The following is a 21,752-nucleotide window of genomic DNA, read 5'->3' on the forward strand; positions in this document are numbered from 1 at the left end:
GCATAGCCCCACCAACACTTGGTTTCAAAACAAAGATACTGATTTCAGTCGTCTGGCCCCCAGAACTGTGAGAAAACAGTGTCTGTTGTTTTTCAGTCATCAAGTCTGTGGCCATCTGTTATGGAAACCACGGGAAACCAATATAGGAAGAAAACCAATACTGTGCATGTCACCAAGCAGCTTAGTGCTGTGGGCAACTGGGGCTCAGTCCTGCAGGGCCAGCGGGACACTCTGTGGATCCCACCTCAGAGCCATCCCAGCTGGGGGATGAGGAACTGGGTAATTGATTCAGTCTCATCAGTCATTGGTCAAAAGGCCTTCCTGGGAGGCTCCACTCTCTGTCCCAGGTGCAAACCAAGCAGGTGCCAGCAGCCAGAGAGAGCTCTCAGAAAGAGCTATAGCTACTGCAGTTACAAGCCAGTGGTGGGTCAATGTGCATAGAAATGAGGACTGCCAAGGGCACGTGGGCAAGGCACCAACAATGTCTACTACATGTACGAAGATAAACAAAAAACTCAAAAGTGAAAGCCCAAGCTAGGGCACGATGTTGGACATGCACTAAGACCTTTTTCAGTGAATACATTGGGACGCTGATAGATGAAGCTGAATACCAACCCATAGCTCCAATGTTACCTATTAAGAATGCCTGGAATAGCAAGAAGAGCTAGCACTGGTTGAGTGTTGGCCTTGATCAAACACTTGTGTCCATCTTTCCACTTTCTGTGCCATAATTCTGTATAGAGTACGAGGTCAGTTTCCTAAGGCTGCTGTAACAAATTACCACAAACTGGGGGGCGTAAGACATCAGAAGAATACTGTCTCCCAGTTCTGGAGACCAGAAGTCTGAGATCAAGGCACTGGCAGGGCTGGTTCCTTCTGGAGGCTCCAAGGGAGAATCCACTCCATGCCCCTCTACCCTAGCTCCTGTGGTCGCCAGCGATCCTTGGTGTTCCTTAGCTTGTAGATACATCACTCCAGTCTCTGCTTCCATCTTCACGTGGCCTTCCCCAGGGTGCCAGGGTATGCCTCTCTGTATCCTCTCCTCTTCTTATAGGGACACTCATCCTTGGATTTAGGGTCCACCCCAAACACAGATGATCTCATCTCAAGATCCTTAACTAACTACATCCACAAAGACCCTATTTCCAAAGAAGGCTACATTCTGAGGTTCAAGTGGACATGAATTTAGGGGGGACACCATTTAACCCACTATAAGTAGTTGTAGCATTGGCATTTTTACAAATGAGGGAATTGAGTTTGCCTAAGATCACAGAGTTTGTGTGTGGAACACGGATGATTTCAGCACAGGTTTTTAGGACACCCAAGTGCTTGAAGTCTCACTGGATCTTCTATAGGGAGGCTGCGGAGCTATGGGAAGCTCTAAGAAAACGTTCCCAGCAAGATTGGCCAGAGGTGGACCAGGCACAATTCAGGCTCAATCAATATTAGTTGCATAACTGAAATGAATATTCCTAAAGAACCCCAAATTCCAGGTTCTAAACACAAATAGTGCATTTCTCTTTCATGTCTACCCAGTGGGGACGTTTGACCTGGAAAACTGGTTGCGGGAGGGTGGGGCATGATCTGGCCAAGATCAGTGGTCCATAGTTTGTGCTTCTGTCTACTGCTGTTGTCCTTGGCATTAGAAAAACCCTCAGCCACAATCGATTTTGTAGTTTATTGCATTTTTACCTGGTTCTCAAACAGTTTCAAGTACACTGGAGCATCTTTTATCCTTAAGGATCTGTCCTCCCGAAATTTAGTTTTCGAAACCAGTGAGTAAACAAAAGAAACCAAACCCAGCTTGATCCCAATAACTCTGAACCAAACAAATTGGGTCTTCTTTCTCATTTCTTTGCTGCTTACAGGGCTTTAACGATCTTATGAGCCATTAATTTGTTGGCTCTTGTGGAAGTATTTATGCAGAGCCATTAGGTAGCACAAAGTGTGGAGGGAGGTTAGGATTCTTTATGAATCTGGCCTCTGACCCTCACTGCCCATCTTCTCTTAAAAGGGAAACACAGTCAGGGCTTCCCTGGTGGCGCAGTGGTTGAGAGTCCGCCTGCCGATGCAGGGGACACCGGTTTGTGCCCCGGTCCGGGAAGATCACACATGCCGCAGAGCGGCTGGGCCCATGAGCCATGGCCACTGAGCCTGAGTGTCCGGAGCCTGTGCTCCGCAATGGGAGAGGCCACAGCAGTGAGAGGGCCGCGTACTGCAAAAAAAAAAAAAAAAAAAAAAAGGGAAACACAGTCAGGACTTCCAGCTCTGGGGCTGCCAGTTCATTATAGCCTGGTTTTCAATCCCCAGGCAATCATTTTCCACCCTTATCCTCACTGTGATCAAAAACAGAAAACAAAACAGAAGGGCAGAAGATTTTCTAAGGGGAAAAGCTGGGACCCTGAGTAATGAATTAGTCAAACCCTAAAAAGTGATTTTTCCACCCAGAAATGGCAAGTGCTCATCTAAATTGTATCCTCTTAGCCACGATACAAGGAGGAAACACATTACAATGCAATTCTGACACAAACTATGGGGAGTTGGGTCAAATTTTACAGGTTAAGACAGTCTCACTGTAGACACTGCAAGCTCAGGAGTCCCCAGGCCACCTGCACTTCTGACCATCTGGCTACAGATTCAGGGCCCCCACTGTTCCCTCAGGTTTGGTAATTCACTAGAATGACTCCAAGAACTCAGGAAAGTGCTGTACCAACTATTACTATTTTTTTTATAAAGGACACAAATTAGGACCAACCAAAAGAAGAGACCCATAGGCTGATGACTGGGAAAACCCCAAAGGCAAGATTCTATGTCCTCAGACACTTCACACTCCCCAAACAGAGAGGTCTGATTACCAACAAATAGGGCAATGAGCTTCAGTGTCCAGAGTTTTTACTGGAGTTTCACTACACAGGCATTATTGTTTGATTCATTGGTTACATGGTTTAACTCAATTTCCAGCTGGCTCAGCGCCCCACCCTCTAATCACATGGTTGGTTCTTCTGGTGTGGTGGGTCCCCATCCTGCATCATCTTTCTAGCATAAACTCAGGTGTGGTCTGAGAGGCCTACCATGAACAACAGACACTCCTGTCACATGGGAGATTCCAAAGGTTTAAAAGGCCCCTCCCAGGAACTGGAGACAACCAGACTTGTTCTTATACAACACAATACAATTGGTGGGGCCCAAATTAAGAAAGTATTCTCTCTCCTCTTGAGCTGATAAAAATCTGTTGTCACTGGGTCCGTTTTCCATCACCTAAAGAGAAAGGATTCTTGCTTGCTGGAATCTTATCTACAGGACAGCCTGGGAAGGGGGGAAAAGGGACCCAAGAGCCAGGGCTTGGGAAAAGGTTGTTGCGGGGGAGGATGAGTGGGTGGTGGGAGCAGCTGGGGATCAGGGGCAGTGGGAGGGGCTTTAAGGAGTGCTCGTGATGGTTTTAGGTTGGACTCCCTGTAATATGTTTGGAGAAACATGACGTAGGAATGAAATTCGTTTGGATTTCTTTTGACTGTGGACCCGTGCTTTTAAATGTCTTCTCTCTGCAAAGATTGAGCTGCGAGGCTCGTCCCCCTGGGATGAATCGTGATTTTGTGCATATATAGATCTTCTCCTCCTGATGGTGAACTTTTCCTCTTTCACATGCCATCCTCACACATGGAGCCAGTTCAAATTCAGCCTGTGCTTCGACAGTCAGGTACAGGCAGGAAAGGTGTGAGCTAGGCCCAGTGGGAGCCCAAAGATGAAAAGACAAGGCCCTGGGCCTAGGGGCTGGCAGTTTGGTCGTGGATGTTATCTGTGCTTTTTCCTATATGACTCGGTCCCTCCTGGTGCTGGGTACAGGGCACGGAGTGGGAGGGACAGTGGGAATGTCCGGTTCTACTACGAGTCAGTGGCCACGGGCTAATGACTGAGCTTCTTTCAGTCAGCACTGACTTCCTGATCTGCCAAATGGGGACTGACTCACTCTGAGAATCAGGTAAACACAGCCAGCATCCTCCCCTGGGACCTGACTATTTTCGTGAGCACCTACAGGCTCCCCTTAGCTATACCTGCATCTCTGTGCCCAAGGGATGCTTTCCAGACACTCCAAGAGCTGTTATGTAAAGGACAGTGGGAATTCTCCAGCGGTCCAGTGGTTAAGACTCTGCACTTTCATTGCCAACAGTGCAGGTTCAATCCCTGGTTGGGGAACTAAGATCCCACAAGCCATGCGGTGCAGCCAAAAATAACAAAAAATAAAAATAAAAATATCAAGAACAGCTCCTTTGTCCCCAGGTGAGATTATCCTGATGCCACTGTAAGTCATCCCCCATGGGGTTGAGGTCCTCTTGTTCCCAGTGGTGACTTGCTCATCAGATACCCTGTGTTCACCGCCTTCCCTTCTTGGCCTCATTTTCCCTCACCCCTACCAGTGTTTCCTGGGATCACCTCCCCAATAAACCACTTACACAGAAATCCTCATCTCAGTGTCAGCTTCTGGGGAAGCCCAAACCAAGAGGCAAAGTTATCGTGAGGATTAACTGAGCTTCTATATAAAGAGCTCGCACAGTGCTGACACATAGGAAGGTGCAGTAAATATCAGGTGCAATCGTAGCCTTTGCATGGGTGGGATTTGGAGGGGAGATTGGCCATGGAGAGCATTGGAGGTGGTCCAGGTGGAAAGGAGGTGGTGGACAAAGTCACCAAAGGGTGGTGCTGAGGCAGGAGAAAGAGCGCCACCTAGGGGTAGGAGAAAGAGGCGCCGGAAGAGTAGAAGGGTTGGCCAACATCACCCGCCCCGGAACAGAGAGCTTTATACTCCTCAAGTTCTCATTCTCAGCAGGAATGAACTTAATTTCTCAGGGTCTGTGCCCCTGCTGCCCAGGTTCTGTGTAGCTCTGTCCTTCCGGTGGAAAGGTGGGTCTATCATTGTCCTCACGCCCACAGTTCAGGTAGGAAAGGTGGACTCCTTCACCTAGACTACACATTTTTCCTTCTTTTAAATTATTATTGTTATTTATATCAATTTGGGCATAAAGCTTAATTAGCATCAGAGCAACATGTTATATTTATAAACCGCCTTTCATCTAACACATGTCTGACACTCACCAAAGGCTCTGAAACTTTAAAGAAGCCAAACAAAGGTGGGCTTGACTCCACCCTCCTGTCAAAGGCCAGCACTGGGGTGGGGAAGGAAACGCATCACAGGCTTACTCACCATCCCCACCGACTTCTCACAACAGACCAGTGAGGTAGGAGTTATGATCCCCTTTCCACAGATACAGAAAAGAGCTTCCCAAAAGCAAATTTACTGGCTTCTCAATGTAAGGACACATGACCCAGACCACACATTCCCAAAGGGCCTCTCACACAGACCTGTGAGATCTCCAGGTGAAGTCCACCGACATGTTAGAAAGAAGACAACGTTCTTCATTCATCTATAAAGCAACCCACACACCACCCTGCAGAACGAGTCAATGTCTTTTTAAAATAAATCCCCTAACCAACTTGGAAGAAGCACAATTGGAGTTCTCATCACAAGAAAAAAATTTTTTTCTAACTATGTGAGGTGATGAATGTTAACTAAACTTATTGTGGTGACCCTTTGCTATATATTCACATATCAAATCAGTACATTGTACACCTGAAACTAATACCATGTTATAGGTCAATTATATCTCAATAAAACTCGAGGGCAAATAACTTAAGTGAGATTCTCTAAGAGTAAACATCCTTCTATCATGAGATCATAACAAAACAAGTAAAGACAACTCTTAGCTCACAGACTTTACAAAAACAGATTGCAGGGCAGATTTGGTCCATGGGCTGGTGTTTGCTGACCCCCTACTCTGGCGGATGATGAATTATCTAGAAAAAAATGGAAGTGGCTGGCTTTCCTGGTGGCACAGTGGTTGAGAGTCCGCCTGCCGATGCAGGGGACACGGGTTCGTGCCCCGGTCCGGGAGGATCCCACATGCCGCGGAGCGGCTGGGCCCATGAGCCATGGCCGCTGAGCCTGCACGTCCAGAGCCTGTGCTCCGCAACGGGAGAGGCCACAGCAGTGAGAGGCCCGCATACCACAAAAAAAAAAAAAAAAAAAAGGAAGTGGCTCTGGCCTCTCCTGGTTCCCGAGAGCCCCTCAATCAGCCCTCTTCATTTTGCCTTTCATTCTGTCTTGGGTTGGGGACCCCAAAATGGGACCCTGAAACAAAGATTCGAGGGCTTGTCATTTATATGGGAGGTGGTCCCCAAACTCCCCAGCAGGGCAGTGAGGAAATGATATGGGAAAGGGAAGGCAAGAAGTGCACGGTCTGCCGTTGATCCAGTAAGCACGGCGGGCGGCTGGAGCTGGTCCTGCTGGGACCTCCGGAGACAGAACACACCTTGGAGTTACCCTACTAGCCAGGGGGTGCCTCCGGATAACTGTCCTCCAGCCCCACCAGTTATTTGCTGAGCGCTGCTCCAGGGGCTGCTCCTGTGGGTCAGTGAGGTTCCCCAGCATTTGCAGCTGACAACGGCAGGGCCTTTGTACCTGGAGTGGCGAAGTACCAGGGACCTTGAGTGGGGCCCTGCTAGCATCCTCTCCTTTACAGCATCTTCAGGAGCACACGCTTTCTTTGCAAAAGAATTCCTTTTCTCCCTAGAAATAGTGCGCTCCTGTAAGGAAACGATACCCTCCTCATTTCCCCCTAATCTGTGCAAAAAAATGAAACACGTTTTAAAATATATTTTGACGAGCTCAAGGCTGTGAGCCCCTAGAGGGCGGGAATGATAAAAGGAGGTTGTTTCTCCCCCTTTTTATTCACAAGGCCTCATTCCTTCAAAAGGCTCAGTAACCTAGCCACACTGACAGTCTTCCCATTCCAAGGTGGGCAGCGAAAGGGGGAGGGGCCCTGGGTGGTGGCACCAGGTCAAGATTGCACTTTGATCCCCATTTCACAGAAGAAAAACCAGAAGAGCCGCGGCCGTGGGCCCAGGGTCACACGGTGAGTAACAGCAGAACCACGTCGTCCTCACATGCGCTTGCTCCCCCCAAGGGGGTGCGGACACAACCCCGCAGCCCCTACAGCACTGTCATCCCGTGCCCTCTGCCCACAGGCCCCCGAGAGCAGTGCTGAGAGAGAACAGAGACTGCCAACCAGCCGGTCCCCAGACCGTCTCAGTCGACTCAGCAGGCAAGTGTGAAGGGTCTTCTGTGCAGGGAGGGGAGGCAGACACAAATGGATAAGACACAGCCGTGCCTCTGTGTGATCTGCTGTGCACATCAGAGACAGAACTGTGTCAAAGCAGGGTTCAGAGACTGCCGCTAAGTGGGATGGGCACGGGTGCGCCAGGGGTGGGGCAGTGGGAGCCGTCCGCCCTGGGTGCAGGCAGTAGGGGGCATGTTCTCCATGGAGAATTGTAAAGTAACAGAAACCCAACTGAAAGTCGGTCTGTTTCTATTATCAAGGTGCCAGCAGCACAAGATAATGCCACAATTATATTGTGTATAATTCTACACGATACCAGTGATAAACTGCTCTCCCCTGAAAAGTATCTTTGGTTGGTCTGAGTTCTAAACAATGACTGTGGTTACTGTTGGTTTTGGGGGAGTTTTTTTGACTTTTTTATTGAAGTATAATTGATTTACAATATCATGTAAGTTTCAGGTATACAGCACAGATTCTTTTCCCTTAGAGGTTATTATATAATATTGAGTATAGTTCCCTGTGCTATACAGTAGGTCCTTTTTGGTTATCTATTTTATACATAGTAGTGTGCATGTTAATCGCAGGCTCCTAAGTTATCCCTCCACCCCTCTTTCCCCTTTGGTAACCATAAGTTTGTTTTCTGCATCTGTGAGTCTCTTTCTATTTTAGAAATAAGTTCATTTGTGTGGTTTTGTTTTCATTTTTTTTAGATCCCACATATAAGCAATATCATTTGATATTTGTCTTTCTCTATCTGACTTTTTTCACTTAGTATGATAATCTCTAGGTGCAACCGTGTTGCTGCAAATGGCATTATTTCATTCTTTTTTAGGGCTGAGTAGTATTTCATTGTAGATATGTACCACATCTTCTTTATCCATTCATCTGTCAATAGCCATTTAGGTTGCTTCCATGTCTTGGCTGTTGTAAATGGTGCTACAGTGAACATTAGGGTGCATGTACCTTTTTGAATTATGGGTTTCTCTGGATATATGCCCAGGAGTGGGATTGCTGGATCATACGGTAGCTCTATTTTTAGTTTTTTAAGGAAACTCCTTAAATTGGCTGCACCAATTTACATTCCCATGTTGGGTTTTAATAATATATATGTGAGCTTCAGATTAGCACATTTTTATTACTTGAACTTTAACAAATATTGTACTCTCCTAGGGAGTTAATTTAGTTCTGCAGTCTGCCCCCAATACACACCAACCCAGCTACACAACATGCTCATTTTAAAAGTAAGTTCCTGTGGAACACGACAAGGATACTTGTCTTGGGTACTTCTATCAGAGGGACTGGCCAAGGCAATTAGGCAAAAAGACAAAGAAATAGAAATAAAGAAATGAAAGGCATCCAGATTGGGAAATAAAAAGAGTAAACCTATCTCTATTCACAAACAGATGACGTGCTCTCATACATAGAAAATCCCAAGGAATCCACCAAAAAAACATTAGAAGTAATAATCAAATTCAGCAAGATTGAGATATAGAGGATCAATATAAAAACCAATTGTAATTCTATGCACTAGCAATAAACAATTTGGAAACAAAATTAAGAAAACAATTCATTTACAATAGCATCAACAGGAATAAAATACTTAAGGATAAATTTAACAAAAAAGTGAAAACGTATACACTGAACACTATAAAAACATCATTGAAACAAGATCTAAATAAATGGAAAGACATCCCATGTTCTCACTTCTCAAACTGATGTATAGATTCAACACAATTCCTGACAAAATCTCCTTTTTTTGGCAGAAATTGACAAGCTGACCCTAAAACCCATATGGAAATCCAAGGGGCCCAGGGTGTCCAAAAATATTTCAATATTCTTGAAAATTAAAAACAAAGTAGAAAAACTCACACCTCCCAGTTGCAAAACTTACCACAAAGCTATTATAACCAAGAAGTGGTGGCACTCGCATAAGGATAGACCTATGGATAATGAAATAAAATTGAGAATCCAAAAATAAACCCTGGGCTTCCCTGGTGGCGCAGTGGTTGAGAGTCCGCCTGCCGATGCAGGGGACATGGGTTCGTACCCTGGTCCGGGAAGATCCCACATGCCACGGAGTGGCTGGGCCTGTGAGCCATGGCCGCTGAGCCTGCACGTCCGGAGCCTGTGCTCCGCAACGGGAGAGGCCACAACAGTGAGAGGCCCGCGTACAGCAAACAAACAAACAAACAAAAAACAAAAATAAACCCTAATTAATAGTCAATTGATTTTTGACAAAAGGAGTCAAGACAATTCAATGAGGAAAGAATTATCTTTTTAATTATGGTGTTGGGACAAAAAGATATCCAGGTGAAAGAGAATAAATTTGAACCTCTACCTCACACCATATACAAATATTACATCAAAATGTATCACAGACCTAAATGTAAGAGCTAAAAATATGACACTGTTAGAAGAAAACATGGGAGTAAATATTTGTGATCTTGGGTTAGTCGATGATTTCTTAGATATTTCATGAAATACACAAGTAACAAAAGAAAAAAATAAATTGGACTACATCAAAATTAAAATTTTTGTGCTGCAAACAATACCACCAGGAAAGTGAAATGACAACCCAGAAATAGGAGAAAACATTTACAAATCATAAATCTGATAAAGGACTTGGATCAGAATATATAAAGAACTCTTACAAATCAATAATAAAAAGACAACCTCACTTTTTAAATGGGTAAATGATTTGAATAGACATTTCTCCAAAGAAAATATACAAACACATAAAAAGATGCTCAACATCATTAGTCATTAAGGAAATGCAAATCAAAACCACAATGAGATACTACTTCACACCCATTAGAATGGCTGTACTAAAAAAGACAGACAGTAACAAGTGCTGGCAAAGAAACGGAGAAATTGGAAGCCTCACACACTGTTGGTGGGAATACAAAATGGTATAGCTGCTTTGGAAAAGAATTTGATAGTTCCCCAAAATGTCAAACATGGAACTACCATATGACCCAGAAATTCCACTCTTAGGTATCTACCCAAGATAAATGAAAACACATGTCAACACAAAAACTTGTACATAAGTGTTCATAGTATTATTCATAATAGCCAAAAAGTGGAAACAACCCAAATGTCCATTGACTGATAAACAGATAAACAAAATGTGGGGTACTTACAGAAGGGAATAATATTTGGGAATGAAAGGAATGGCATACTGATACATGCTACGACATGGTGAACCTTGAAAACAATTTGCTAAGTGAAAGAAGCCAGATATGAAAGCCCGCATGATCACAAGCTATAATTTTTGGGGGGGTAAGTACAAATTTTGGTTCATATATGAAATATTTACCTGAATTTGAACACTATCTTTAATATTTAAATTCATTCCTTTTATAACTGATCATTGTTTTAAAACCAAAACACAAACAAATAATGATTGTTACTGATTCTAGTATAATTATTACTGAAAATAATTCTGAAATATAGAGGAGATTGTTAAAAATGATCTGCTCCATGTATCAGATAAGCTGGTGCTACTGGGAGTTGGACATGTCATAAATGGTTGAAAGGACACACTTTAAAGAAACTAGCTGTACCCAGAGTAATATATGCAAGCCCAATGGATCTTAATAGTTATCAATAAGATATTGATATATTTCACGTATCTAGTCATGTACTTTAACACGTACTTTAACATTATGGACCATTTCATAATTTAATCTCAGCATCCCCAAGTACAAAAGCCAATGCTAAAAAAATTTAAAAAACATGTGTATGTATGGAATACATAACTGGCACATGTTGTGTGTACGTGTGTGGTTGTTGGTTGTTCTCGTTTGGTTTGGTTTTGATTTTGCTCCGCGCGTTTCCCATCTTACAGCTCTCAGGACGGGCGGCTCACAGAGTATGCCAGACGAAGCCCTTCCACCTCGGCAGTGGTTAGTGTATTTATTTGGTGTGTTTATCTCGTGGCCTCGGTCCTTTGGGCTGAATAGTTTTGAACCTTATTGGTTCTTCCCAACATTTGCTTCTGTACGATCAACCCTAGAGTGGTTCATTCTTGCTCTCACTTCCAGCCATCCTTTCCTTTCTTCAAAGAAAGAAAGTTTCTTTCTTCCTCCTTGGAACATTTCCTCCCCTCCTATTTGCTCTCTCAACTAACCTTTTATTAGCAGTGGTACAGTTTCTCCATGTTCTTACACAATCAACTCAGCCATTTCTGTACAAACATTTCCAATGGACACAATTCTTTGATTAAGAAAATCAAAGGTCAGAGAAACAAATCTTCCAAACACTCTATGCACAGTTAAGTTCCAAGTAGATAACAATGCACTTAATTTTATAGAATGTAAACAATTCGAGGGCTTAAGCTAAAAGGATAGCATATATGCGTGCGCAGAAATGCATATGATTCTTCTAAATAGTCATAACACAATTGTCACACGTTGGTGTCGACATTGATAAAGTGACAGGTGCTTTTCACATCAGTCATGGACGGCTGACTTCCTCCTCATTGGCTGGAGTGGTCTTGTGAATGCCGTGCCCAGCTGGACCTTGGGGAAATATACTGAAGTGTGATATGCAGATAGATATTGAGAGATGCCTCATAAACACCCCGACTACTATAAAACATTTGGAGAACCACTGGTGTGTAGACGACTGTGTTTAAAGCGGCCAATTCTATAAGTTACAACATTCGTATTTTTAATGAGCCCTGAATTTCCTGCTCAAAGTTGTGTGCTTGGGTGTTTCTAGTTGCTCAGAGCCATTTATATTGCTTGGGTGTTTCTAGTTGCTCAGAGCCATTTATGTTGCTTGGGTGTTTCTAGTTGCTTTCTCTAAAAGCAAGGGGAAGGGGAAAAAAGCAATTGGCAGGCATGGTGATGGATGAGCAGAGCTAAATATTTTCCATTTTCAAACAGGGGGAACCTAAGCAAATATTGGGCCACTCTTAAGGTCCGTGCAGAGAGGAACGGCCTCCTACTTGATGGAGCACCTTTCAGGCCTCTGGTAACCCAGAGCGTTTCAAAGTTGCATGCTGGTAATACAGTCCGTGAAGACAAACAAAGCATCCAGTATGTGCTCGATGCAATTGCTCACACACATTTCTGGTCATTACTGAGATTATTCATTATTTATATAGCGCGCCAGCACATACACCACACTGTAAAATGGATGCCAATTACCCTAACGCTGACTAACCGAGAAAAAAAATGGCGGTCAAGTTTCAGAGACTGTCATCCATCCCCTTGGAGAGGAAAAATGGACAGGATGCAGGAGCGTGCAGTGACTGGGATGATTCTACATTTTCTCGACATCTGCCTCCTGCACAAGATGGCGCCTCCAGGGCCCATCCTGAACCTGCCCTCCTGGGCTTAGACCAAAAAGCCCTAAGCTCATTGCAACAATGGGCCCACCATCATTTTGCACATTTCATGCAGAAATGTCTCCCCACTGTACTGTTTTTAGAGTGAAATTCAAGGTATCTTTCCCCCATGAGATATTTAGATGGCTTTCATCATATTTCATAACTCAAGCAATTGAAAACTACTGAACGTACATTACCAGCCTACAGATGGGGACATTTTCCTCCTGGATTTAAGCCATGCTTAGAAGAAGAAAAATAAATAAATGTGATCCTCATTTTAGAAAGAACTATGATCTTTGCTCTTAACAGTTATTTATATTTGTTGCTCTTTTGTCCTTAAAAAATAAAACTCACATGAAGAGGGACATCCAACAAAAAAAGAATTAAAAAACAAACAAGTCAAGGGTCATTTAAGGTGTTCACCAAAAGGTGGACCTTTCGGTGGGTTGTCTTTTCTTTGTGTGGGATAATGGATACACTGATGCCTTTCTGGAATCAGCTCTCTGTAGGGAGATGGCATTAAAACAATCTGAAACTAAGAGGAATGAGCTTGAAGGGGCAGCAAAATCAATAAGAACATAAAGGTATAAAGTATGTAAAACATAATTAAAGGCCTGGTAGGTTCTGCTTTGCTCTCGACGCTACTTTGCGGTAGGGGTGGGTTGTGGGGGATGTGTGTGGTATTAATACATAGAATGGCAATAAGGGGTGGCATCGGGGAAAAAAGCAATACATTCTCGGATCAATAGTTTGTGAAATACCTTTTTGCTGTCCCAAGCGTGTGACTGTTCCCCTGATAAGGAAGGATTTTCTGGGCGGTGAAGGCAGCCTTCACAGGGGGAGAGTGCTCTCTGGAGGGGAGGGGTGGCCGGAGGGGGAGCACCCACAGAGGAGGGGTCCTTTAAGAGAGGGGAGGAGAGAACCACGTCCTGCCCTGCGTTCCGGGTCTCACTGCATTTGGCTTTCAAGGCAACACAGAAACAACTCAAAGCACAGCACTGTGACCGGAGCTAAGATTTGGCGCCGGGTAAAACGCATCTCTAATTTTTCCCGTTTCTGATCTCCTGTTGGGGCTCAGAAAACTCTGCAGCTGCGATGTACAGCTGAAATTTTTCAGCGGGGAGGAAAACTGAAGTTGGGGAGCGTTTGGCAGACATATTGAGACCTATAGGGGACCAAGAGTGAGAAAGGGGGGGCACAGCAAACAGAGCTGGCAATTCCAGGAACGGAACTGATTTCATGACCTGCCTCCAATTATGCAGCTGAGACACGGCTCCCTGCTGTTCTGCCCTTTCCGTCTCTGAGAGGCTGGTTCAAGGTGACCCCCTCTTGAGAGAAGCCCTGTTACACGCACCTCCCCCTGGCAGCCCTCAGGCAGTGGGTAATCAACCCCAAGCTCCAGTGCTCCCAGAGGGATCAGGCTAGACTCCAGCTGGGATCACCTTCCCCTTCAGCCCCACCCCGCCCCACGTTTGGGAAAGTGGGGTCTCCTGGTGCTCTTCCAATAGTTGCACAAAAGGACCCCTCTCAGGCGTGGGTGTGGGTCTGCCCCTTGCGAAACCTGATTGTCGCAGCCTGTCCTGCGGAGAGAGACCTGTAGCCTGGGCTTTCCCAAGCTCGTCCCAAGCTCCCCCGAGACAGGTGGCCCGGATGGCGAGTGAGAGCCTGCTACAGCCCTTGAGGAGACCCCAGAGCAGAGGCGGCAGGGAGCCTTCGGGCTGGGTAAGACCACGGCAGATGCTCACCCAAGTCAAGAGGGAAGCAGACCAGGACCCTACTGGAGCTGGAGGTCAGCCCTGAATTCCCGCAGGGTGAGGGGCAACCAGGCAAGAAAGAGACATCTTCCTCGTGGTCCTCAGGTCCTCCAAGCCACTTTCTTCCCTCACACTCGGGTGCATCTTGTGGGGAACACAGAGGGAGGGGCGGCCGTAAGAGAGACTAAACATTTTTATTCCAGAAAACCTAAAAGGACTGTTAAGTTACTGGATTGGGCTATATTTTAAGGCAGATAGAGCTACAAGTTTTATTTCTCCTACTAACGTGGAGGGGGGGCCCAGAAGGAAGACAAGATAACTTCCAGATACAATAGAGGTTTTCTCTGAACATACATCCGGTGGTGTGAGCGACACTGCGACCCCAGCAGGGGCTCAGATCATAACTTGAACGCAGGGAGACATGGGAACTAAACTGATCAGTTCCCTCCTGGGTTCTCCCACCCGTTTCTTGTAGACATGATTTATTTTTATTATAAAAGAATTACACAGTATGGAAATACACCGTTTCTGGTATAGAAGGACATCCAGTGAAGACCCTTTGACCCTCCTTGCTCCTTCCTAGTTCAGTCCCTTAGAAATGACCATTTTTCACCAAATACGCCTTTCAGATCCATCTGACGTCATACTTTGTCCAATCCAGTAACTTCACAGTGCTTTCCAGTTCTTCGGGTGGCGAAGATCTGACTGAAAGCTCAGATACATCCTGACTCTTTTTTTTTAGGCCTCCTGCATAGTTGCTATTCCTTTTTATTATTTTCATGGATTTATTTTACTCTTTCCCGGATCCCATGTCTTCCTCTTCCCTAGATTTCTTTTTCATTTCATTGTAGTACCTTCTCAAGTAATTGTTCTTCTCCCCTGCCCCTGCAACATGCACAGCTTCCCACTTTATCAACATTCCCCATCAGAGCAGTACATGAACCTGCAACAACAGATCATAGTCCCCCAGAGTCCACAGTATACCTTACTGTTACATTCTGTGGGTAGTATACATTCCATGGGTGGTTTTTTTTTAACTTTTTTATTTTTTTAAATATTTATTTATTTTATTTTGGTCTGTTGAGGCACATGGGATCTTTGTTGTGGCATGTGGGATCTTTCATTGTGGCGCACAGGCTTCTCTCTAGTTATGGCGTTTTCTCTTCTCAGGTTGTGGCGCGGGCTCCAGAGTCCGTGCGCGCTGTAGTTTTCGGCACGCGGGCACTCTAGTTGAGGCGTGTGAGCTTAGCAGTTGTGGCACGTGGGCTTAGTTGCCCTGTGGCACGTGGGATCTTAGTTCCCCGACCAGGGATCGAACCCATGTCCCCTGCATTGTAAGGCAGATTCTTTACCACTGGACCACGAGGGAAGTCACTGTTTTGTTTTTCAAGTATCCTTTTCTTTTCATATATATGCCTATATATTTACAGATGAAATTATATGATATTTGGGATGTGACTCAAAATAATCTGGAAATGGAGGGAAGTGTGTTGGAGCATAGACAAGATTGGTAATGAGTTGATAATTGTTGAAACTGACTTAGGGGTACATGAGACTTCATTATGTTATGTTCTCTAGTTTTGTTTATTTTTGAAACTTCCCATAACAAACACTTTTTTTTAAGTTAAAAAAAAAAAAGGAAAGTAATTGTGTTTCTGGAGAAGTGCTTGGGGGATCAATTTCCAAAGCCCCTGCATGTCTAAGAATGTGTTTATTTTGCTCTCACACTTGATCAAAAATTTGGTTGAATACAGGACTCTACATTTAAAGTAAGTTTTCGTGAGAACGTTGAAGCATTACTTCATTATCTCCTTGCTGGAAGACAATCCGGTGTTGCTGATGAGAACTCTGAGCCCCATTTGAGCCTCGGCATCAGTGTGCTTTTTTTTCCCCCTCCTACAAGGTCTCAGAATCTTCTCATTATCCATCTTTTCCTTTTCTTTCCTGAAATTTCATGAGAATGTATCTAGAGGCAGGTCTTTTTTTATTTATCACATTGCTTCTCACTGGACCCTCTCATTGTGGAGAATCATGTCACTCTGCAGGTCTGGCAAATATTATTATCATTTCATGATTAACTCCTCCCTCTAGTTTCTCTCTTTTCCTGCCTGGAACGCTTTCTAAGTGGACAAGGAACTTTTCGTGTTGATGATTTATGTCTCAACTTTTCTCTCACACTTTTCCCGTCTTGGTGGGTTTCATTTGTTTTGGCTTCCAGCCCAAGAGACACACTCGACAGACATCTTCTTCCAGCCCTTCTATTAAATTTTATTTATTTTTCCTATTATTTTGTCAATTGTATTTTTAATTTCCGTGAACTGTCCTTTCTTCAGGCAGCCCGTTTCATAGCAATCTGTTCCTATTTTATGGATGTGATTTCTGCTTGCATCTCTCCGAGGACACTCGTTAGAGGGTTTTTTGGATCATTATACTCTGTTCCCTTCCCAGTGATGCCCGTTTCCTCTCCACCCTTGGGAGACAGTGGTTCTATTTGTTCATCTGGATCCCTCACTTTCAAACAGCTGGTTTCTGCCCGTCTCTGCGAAGGCCCAGGGTGACTGATGTCTCCCGACCTCCTCGTCGAGAGGCTGGCTGGGCTCTCAGGGCAGATGCGGTGCCCCAGCAGGCTGCCTTCCCTCCAGGGCCGCACCACGCAAAATCTGGCCCGTGGACCCGTGTCTTCCTGCGCGCTAGTCCTTGACGAGTGCGATGAGAACAGAAATCAAGACTGAGAACTCAGAAACCTTTACAGCGTTTTGACATTGACACGATAACCAAGCGTGATCAGCGGGCCTGTACCTTGAGCATCTTTTTTTGTTTTTTTTTGCGGTACTCGGGCCTCTCACTGTTGTGGCCTCTCCCGTTGCGGAGCACAGGCTCCGGACGTGCAGGCTCAGCGGCCATGGCTCACGGGCCCAGCCGCTCCGCGGCATGTGGGATCTTCCCGGACCGGGGCACGAACCCGTGTCCTCTGCATCGGCAGGCGGACTCTCAACCACTGCGCCACCAGGGAAGCCCGAGCATCTTATTTTTAAATCGATTTTCTAAATTCATTTTTATTATATTTTACAAAAGTATCAGTCTGTAACAGATCAGAATTTTTTCTAAGGCTGTGGGGGATGGAGGGTGTCTCTCACTACAGACAGTTCAGACAGCACTGCCCCAGGGGGCCCGGGCAGAGCGAGGTCTAGGCAGGCCGCCCTTCTGCTAAATGTCACATGGGAAGGGGTCTCCTTGGGCCGCTGCCCTCATTCCAAGAGCCCTTGACCCTCCCTCGGAGCAGGTTTCCTTAGAAATACTTCTCTGGCTTCGCCTGGGGGAGAAGCTTAAGGCGCACAGTGGAAGGTCAGAGGCGGGGAGCGCCCAGGGTACTCTACACTCAGCAATTCCATCCATCCATCATTCAATGTCTGCCCCGCATTCCGCCCTGCCCTACCCTCAAACCTGACAGATCTGTGGGGTTCCCAGTGAGAGAACCACTCCCATCTTTGCTGCTGCCTTTTCCCCTGCCCGCTCTGAGCTGGGGCTTCTGTTCACCTGCCTTCTATTCACCTGTCCACTCGCTTACTTTCCTGGCACCTGGATTAACTCATCGCCCACTGTTCTTTGCTGTCATTCCAGCAGGTTTCCAAAAAGGGAGGTGAATGTTTGCATTTAGTTTGTAGTCTCGAACCATCATCCTTCAAAGACATTCAAAACACCTTCGCCCTGGGGTCACAGAAGAATCAAGTTTTAAAAGGGCATGCCTGACTCTTTTTGAATTATTGTTTTCTCAGGGTATATGCCCAATAATGAGATTGCTGGGTCATATGGTAGTTCTATTTGTAGTTTTTTAAGGAACCTCCATGCTGTTCTCCATAGCGGCTGTACCAATTCACATTCCCACCAGCAGTGCAAGAGGGTTCCCTTTTCTCCACACCCTCTCCAGCATTTATTGTTTCTAGATTTTTTGATGATGGCCATTCTGACTGGTGTGAGATGATATCTCATTTTAGCTATTTATAATGAGGTGGATAGACCTAGAGTCTGTCATACAGAGTGAAGTAAGTCAGAAAGAGAAAGACAAATACCGTATGCTAACACATATATATGGAATTTAAGAAAAAAAAACAAATGTCATGAGGAACCTAGGGGTAAGACAGGAATAAAGACACAGACCTACTAGAGAATGGACTTGAGGATATGGGGAGGGGGAAGGGTAAGCTGTGACAAAGCGCGAGAGAGGCATGGACATATATACACTACCGAATGTAAGGTAGATAGCTAGTGGGAAGCAGCCGCATAGCACAGGGAGATCAACTCGGTGCTTTGTGACCTCCTAGAGGGGTGGGATAGGGAGGGTGGGAGGGAGGGAGACACAAGAGGGAAGAGATATAGGGATATATGTATATGTATAACTGATTCACTTTGTTATAAAGCAGAAACTAGCACACCATTGTAAAGCAATTATACTCCAATAAAGATGTAAAAAAAAAAAAAGGGCATGCCTGGGCAGGAGGGAACTTCCTGGGTGATGGTAGCATTCTACATTATATCCATACTGTCCCATAAAAATATAATGTAAAATTTAAAATTTTCTAGTGGCAACATTAAAAAAGAAACATGAAATTCATTTTAATAGTATATTTTATTGAATCCAACATATCCAGAATATTATTATTTCAACATGCAATCAATATCAAAATTATGAGTGAGATGTTCTGCATTCCTTTTTACATACCATGTCTTCAAAGCCTGGTGCAGTTTTTACACTTACAACACCTCAATTTTCCTTGAAAATACTTCACCTGTATTTTGAGCTTTTATCAAATTTACAGTTGAAAAAGCAGATTAATATACTCAGGATGCTCCCAACATACTTAAAAGTTTTCCAATAACAGAATTGAGTAGCAGTGTTTAGATTTTAATTAAAATTAAATGGAATTTAAAATACGGTTCCTTATTCACACTGGCCACATGTTCAACAGCCAAGTGTGGGTAGTGGCTGCCATACCGGACCACACAGTTCTATATCTTCACAGGGATTGGGGTTACACGGTGTATACATTTGTCAAAACTCATTTCATGATATCATTAAAATCTGTAGGTAAATTTCACCTAAAAAAGCTCTCTAGTTAATGATATGCATGATGAAGTATTTAAAGGTGAAGTATGTTGATGTCATCAACTTTGAAATGCATCAAAAAAACAAAGAAGGATGGATGGCTAGAGGGGACAGATGGTATGCATGTGATAAAGCAAATATAGCAAATGTTCATTTTTAGAATCAGGTGGTGGGATATATGGGTATTCACTATACAATCCTTCTAACTCTTCCCAATGTTTAAAAAGTCTAATAAGGTGTTGGGGAGGAAAAGAGACAACATGTCTTCAACAAACCATACCTGCATGTAATCCCATGGCTAAATCTGAAAAACATCATATTGAACGAAAGAAGCTAGGCGCAGAAGGGAATCTATGGATGGCTCCATTTATATAAAGTTTCTGACCTTTAGAGACAAGACACCTGGCGAAACTGACCTATGCTGCTGGAGGTCAGAAAGTGGTTTATCCTTGGTGGGGGGGAGGGGCTGACAAGTAGGGGTGCGTCAGGGGGAGTTCTGGGGTGCAAAATTCTCTGTTTTGGTAACTTGGGTGTGTTCACTTCATGAACATTCATCGAGCTTTTTTGCAGAATTTCTATCAGTTTTTGTTGTTGATTTAAGGCCTGCCTGCACTTTGTACCCTGCATGAGGAAAACCAGAGTTCCCCTTCAAAACTGCACGGGCTGATTTAAAGATTCACCAAGTGCAAGAGAGATTCCACCCAGGTCCCCAGCGAGTCACTGAGGATGGAGGACCTGGATGCTGTGGGCCTTGGCATTTATTTTAGGAACTTTCTCTCTCTCTGGTTCCTGATTGAGTTTTTGAATATGCTGTGCAGACAGCAAACTCATGTCTCCTTTAGTTCCTGGCCCATGTGCATCCATCAACTGCACCCCTCAAAACCGCCAAGATTTTAGTCTCCTGTGCTTGGACCACAGCACCATCATTTATTGATCTTCGTGCTTAGTTGCTTAATCTATTGAATGCCTTTCCCTCCAGGAGCTCAAGGAACTTTTCTCAAAGAACTTACAACACGAAACAGGAGGGAATGTTCTCCAGCTGTAATGGGGGAACCAAGAGGTGCAGGATGGACAGAAGTCAGGGGTCACTGAGGCAGAGGAGAAGGAGAGGTGCAGGGGCTGGGGAAACCGGCACATGAGCAGAACCCAGAGTTCTCTGGATGAGCCTGGTTGGCCCAGATTTTTAAGTTCATAATTCAGAAAAACCCTTGGGACCTTCCCCCCACTTACAGCCCTGTGAGAGAGTAACACACCCAGGGGCCCGGGCCGCAGCTTTGGGGCCAAATTATTAAACCGATGACATCCAGAAGTCACAATTTCCCCTACAGGTGCTGAGTCTGAGAGCACTGGGCGGGGGAGGGTGGGTGCGGAGGGTCAGAGGCAGTGGGGTGACAGACTCTGTCGCCATCACGGGTCCAGGAGGGGTGTGTGCGGCCCTCGGAGGTGTGCTGACCGCCAGGCGAGCCCCAGGAAGCTTCCAGAACAGAGGCTGAGGGAGAGAAGAGCCCTGGGGGTGCCCAAGGCTGCAGGATCCCTTGCTTCCCACTTCTTTGTGGGAAAAGCCTCCCCCGCAGATCGCAGTGACGCCTCTGGGAGTTCTTCAAAACGGGGCCAATTCCTCCGAGAGGGCAGCTGCTCCAACCCCCCTCCCACGCAGAGCCTGGAGAGCCTTCAAGGGGGTGTCCCTTCCCACGGCCGCTCTGGGCTCTGAGCCGGGCTCGGTGGCCTTGGTATCGGAGCCGGCTGGGGCCTGCGGCCCAGGCAGGGGTCCAGCCTCACGCGACGCGGGGCGGGGCCTGCCGGGGTCTCGCGGCCCCGGGCCCGGCTCTCCCGCCCCATCTCCTCGCCGCCCTCCCCGCGGCCGGGACCCAGGCTCCGCCCCTCCCCCTCCCCCTCTTCCTTATCTCTTTTTCTAACCTTTTGCATTTTTTTTAAGTCTCATTTCCTGTCGGGTTTTGCATTCCCCTCCCCCTTCCAGCCTGTGACACACTTTCTCTCCTTTTTTCTCTCTTTTGCCTCCTTTGGCCTCCGGACTGCTGCCCGGGTGGCGCGCGGCCCCCTACCGGCCCTGCAGCCCCTGGGTCGGCTGCGCCCCTCGGACAGTCCGGGCGGCGGGGACCGAGGGCCGGGGCCCCGGGGGGAAGACGGCGGCCTGCGCGGAGCATGAGCGGCCCAGGTAGGCGCGGCGGACGCGGGGGTGGGGACACGGGGGACGGCGGGGGCGCGCTGGGGCGGCGCGGTCGTGGGCAGGGGGCACGCGGGGGGCCCGGGGTCCTCGGCGCGCGGCGCGGAGTCGCGGCGCCGTGCGGGGGTCTGGAGGGGCTCGCTTTTCTGGTCCCCCGCTGCCGGACCGCCATCCCTCTCTCACCATCTCTTTCCCCCTTTCC

The 21,752-nt window shown here is 46.0% G+C and overlaps 1 protein-coding gene across 6 annotated transcripts in view; it reads left to right on the forward strand.

Moving 5' to 3' along the window:
- The first annotated feature begins 21,264 nt into the window (after positions 1-21,264).
- Positions 21,265-21,752, forward strand: part of CARD11 (caspase recruitment domain family member 11) — a 108,089-nt gene continuing 107,601 nt past the window's right edge. For 4 of the 6 annotated variants that reach the window (XM_082600549.1, XM_082600545.1, XM_082600546.1 and 1 more), the window contains exon 1: positions 21,265-21,541. The gene's annotated coding sequence lies outside the window, so the exon portion shown is untranslated. The remainder of the gene's footprint in view (positions 21,542-21,752) is intronic. The other 2 variants (XM_082600544.1, XM_082600543.1) reach the window with 1 other exon arrangement.

This window comes from Mesoplodon mirus, assembly GCF_964341445.2.
Source record: "Mesoplodon mirus genome assembly, chromosome: 15".
NCBI classification, from domain to species: domain Eukaryota; kingdom Metazoa; phylum Chordata; class Mammalia; order Artiodactyla; family Ziphiidae; genus Mesoplodon; species Mesoplodon mirus.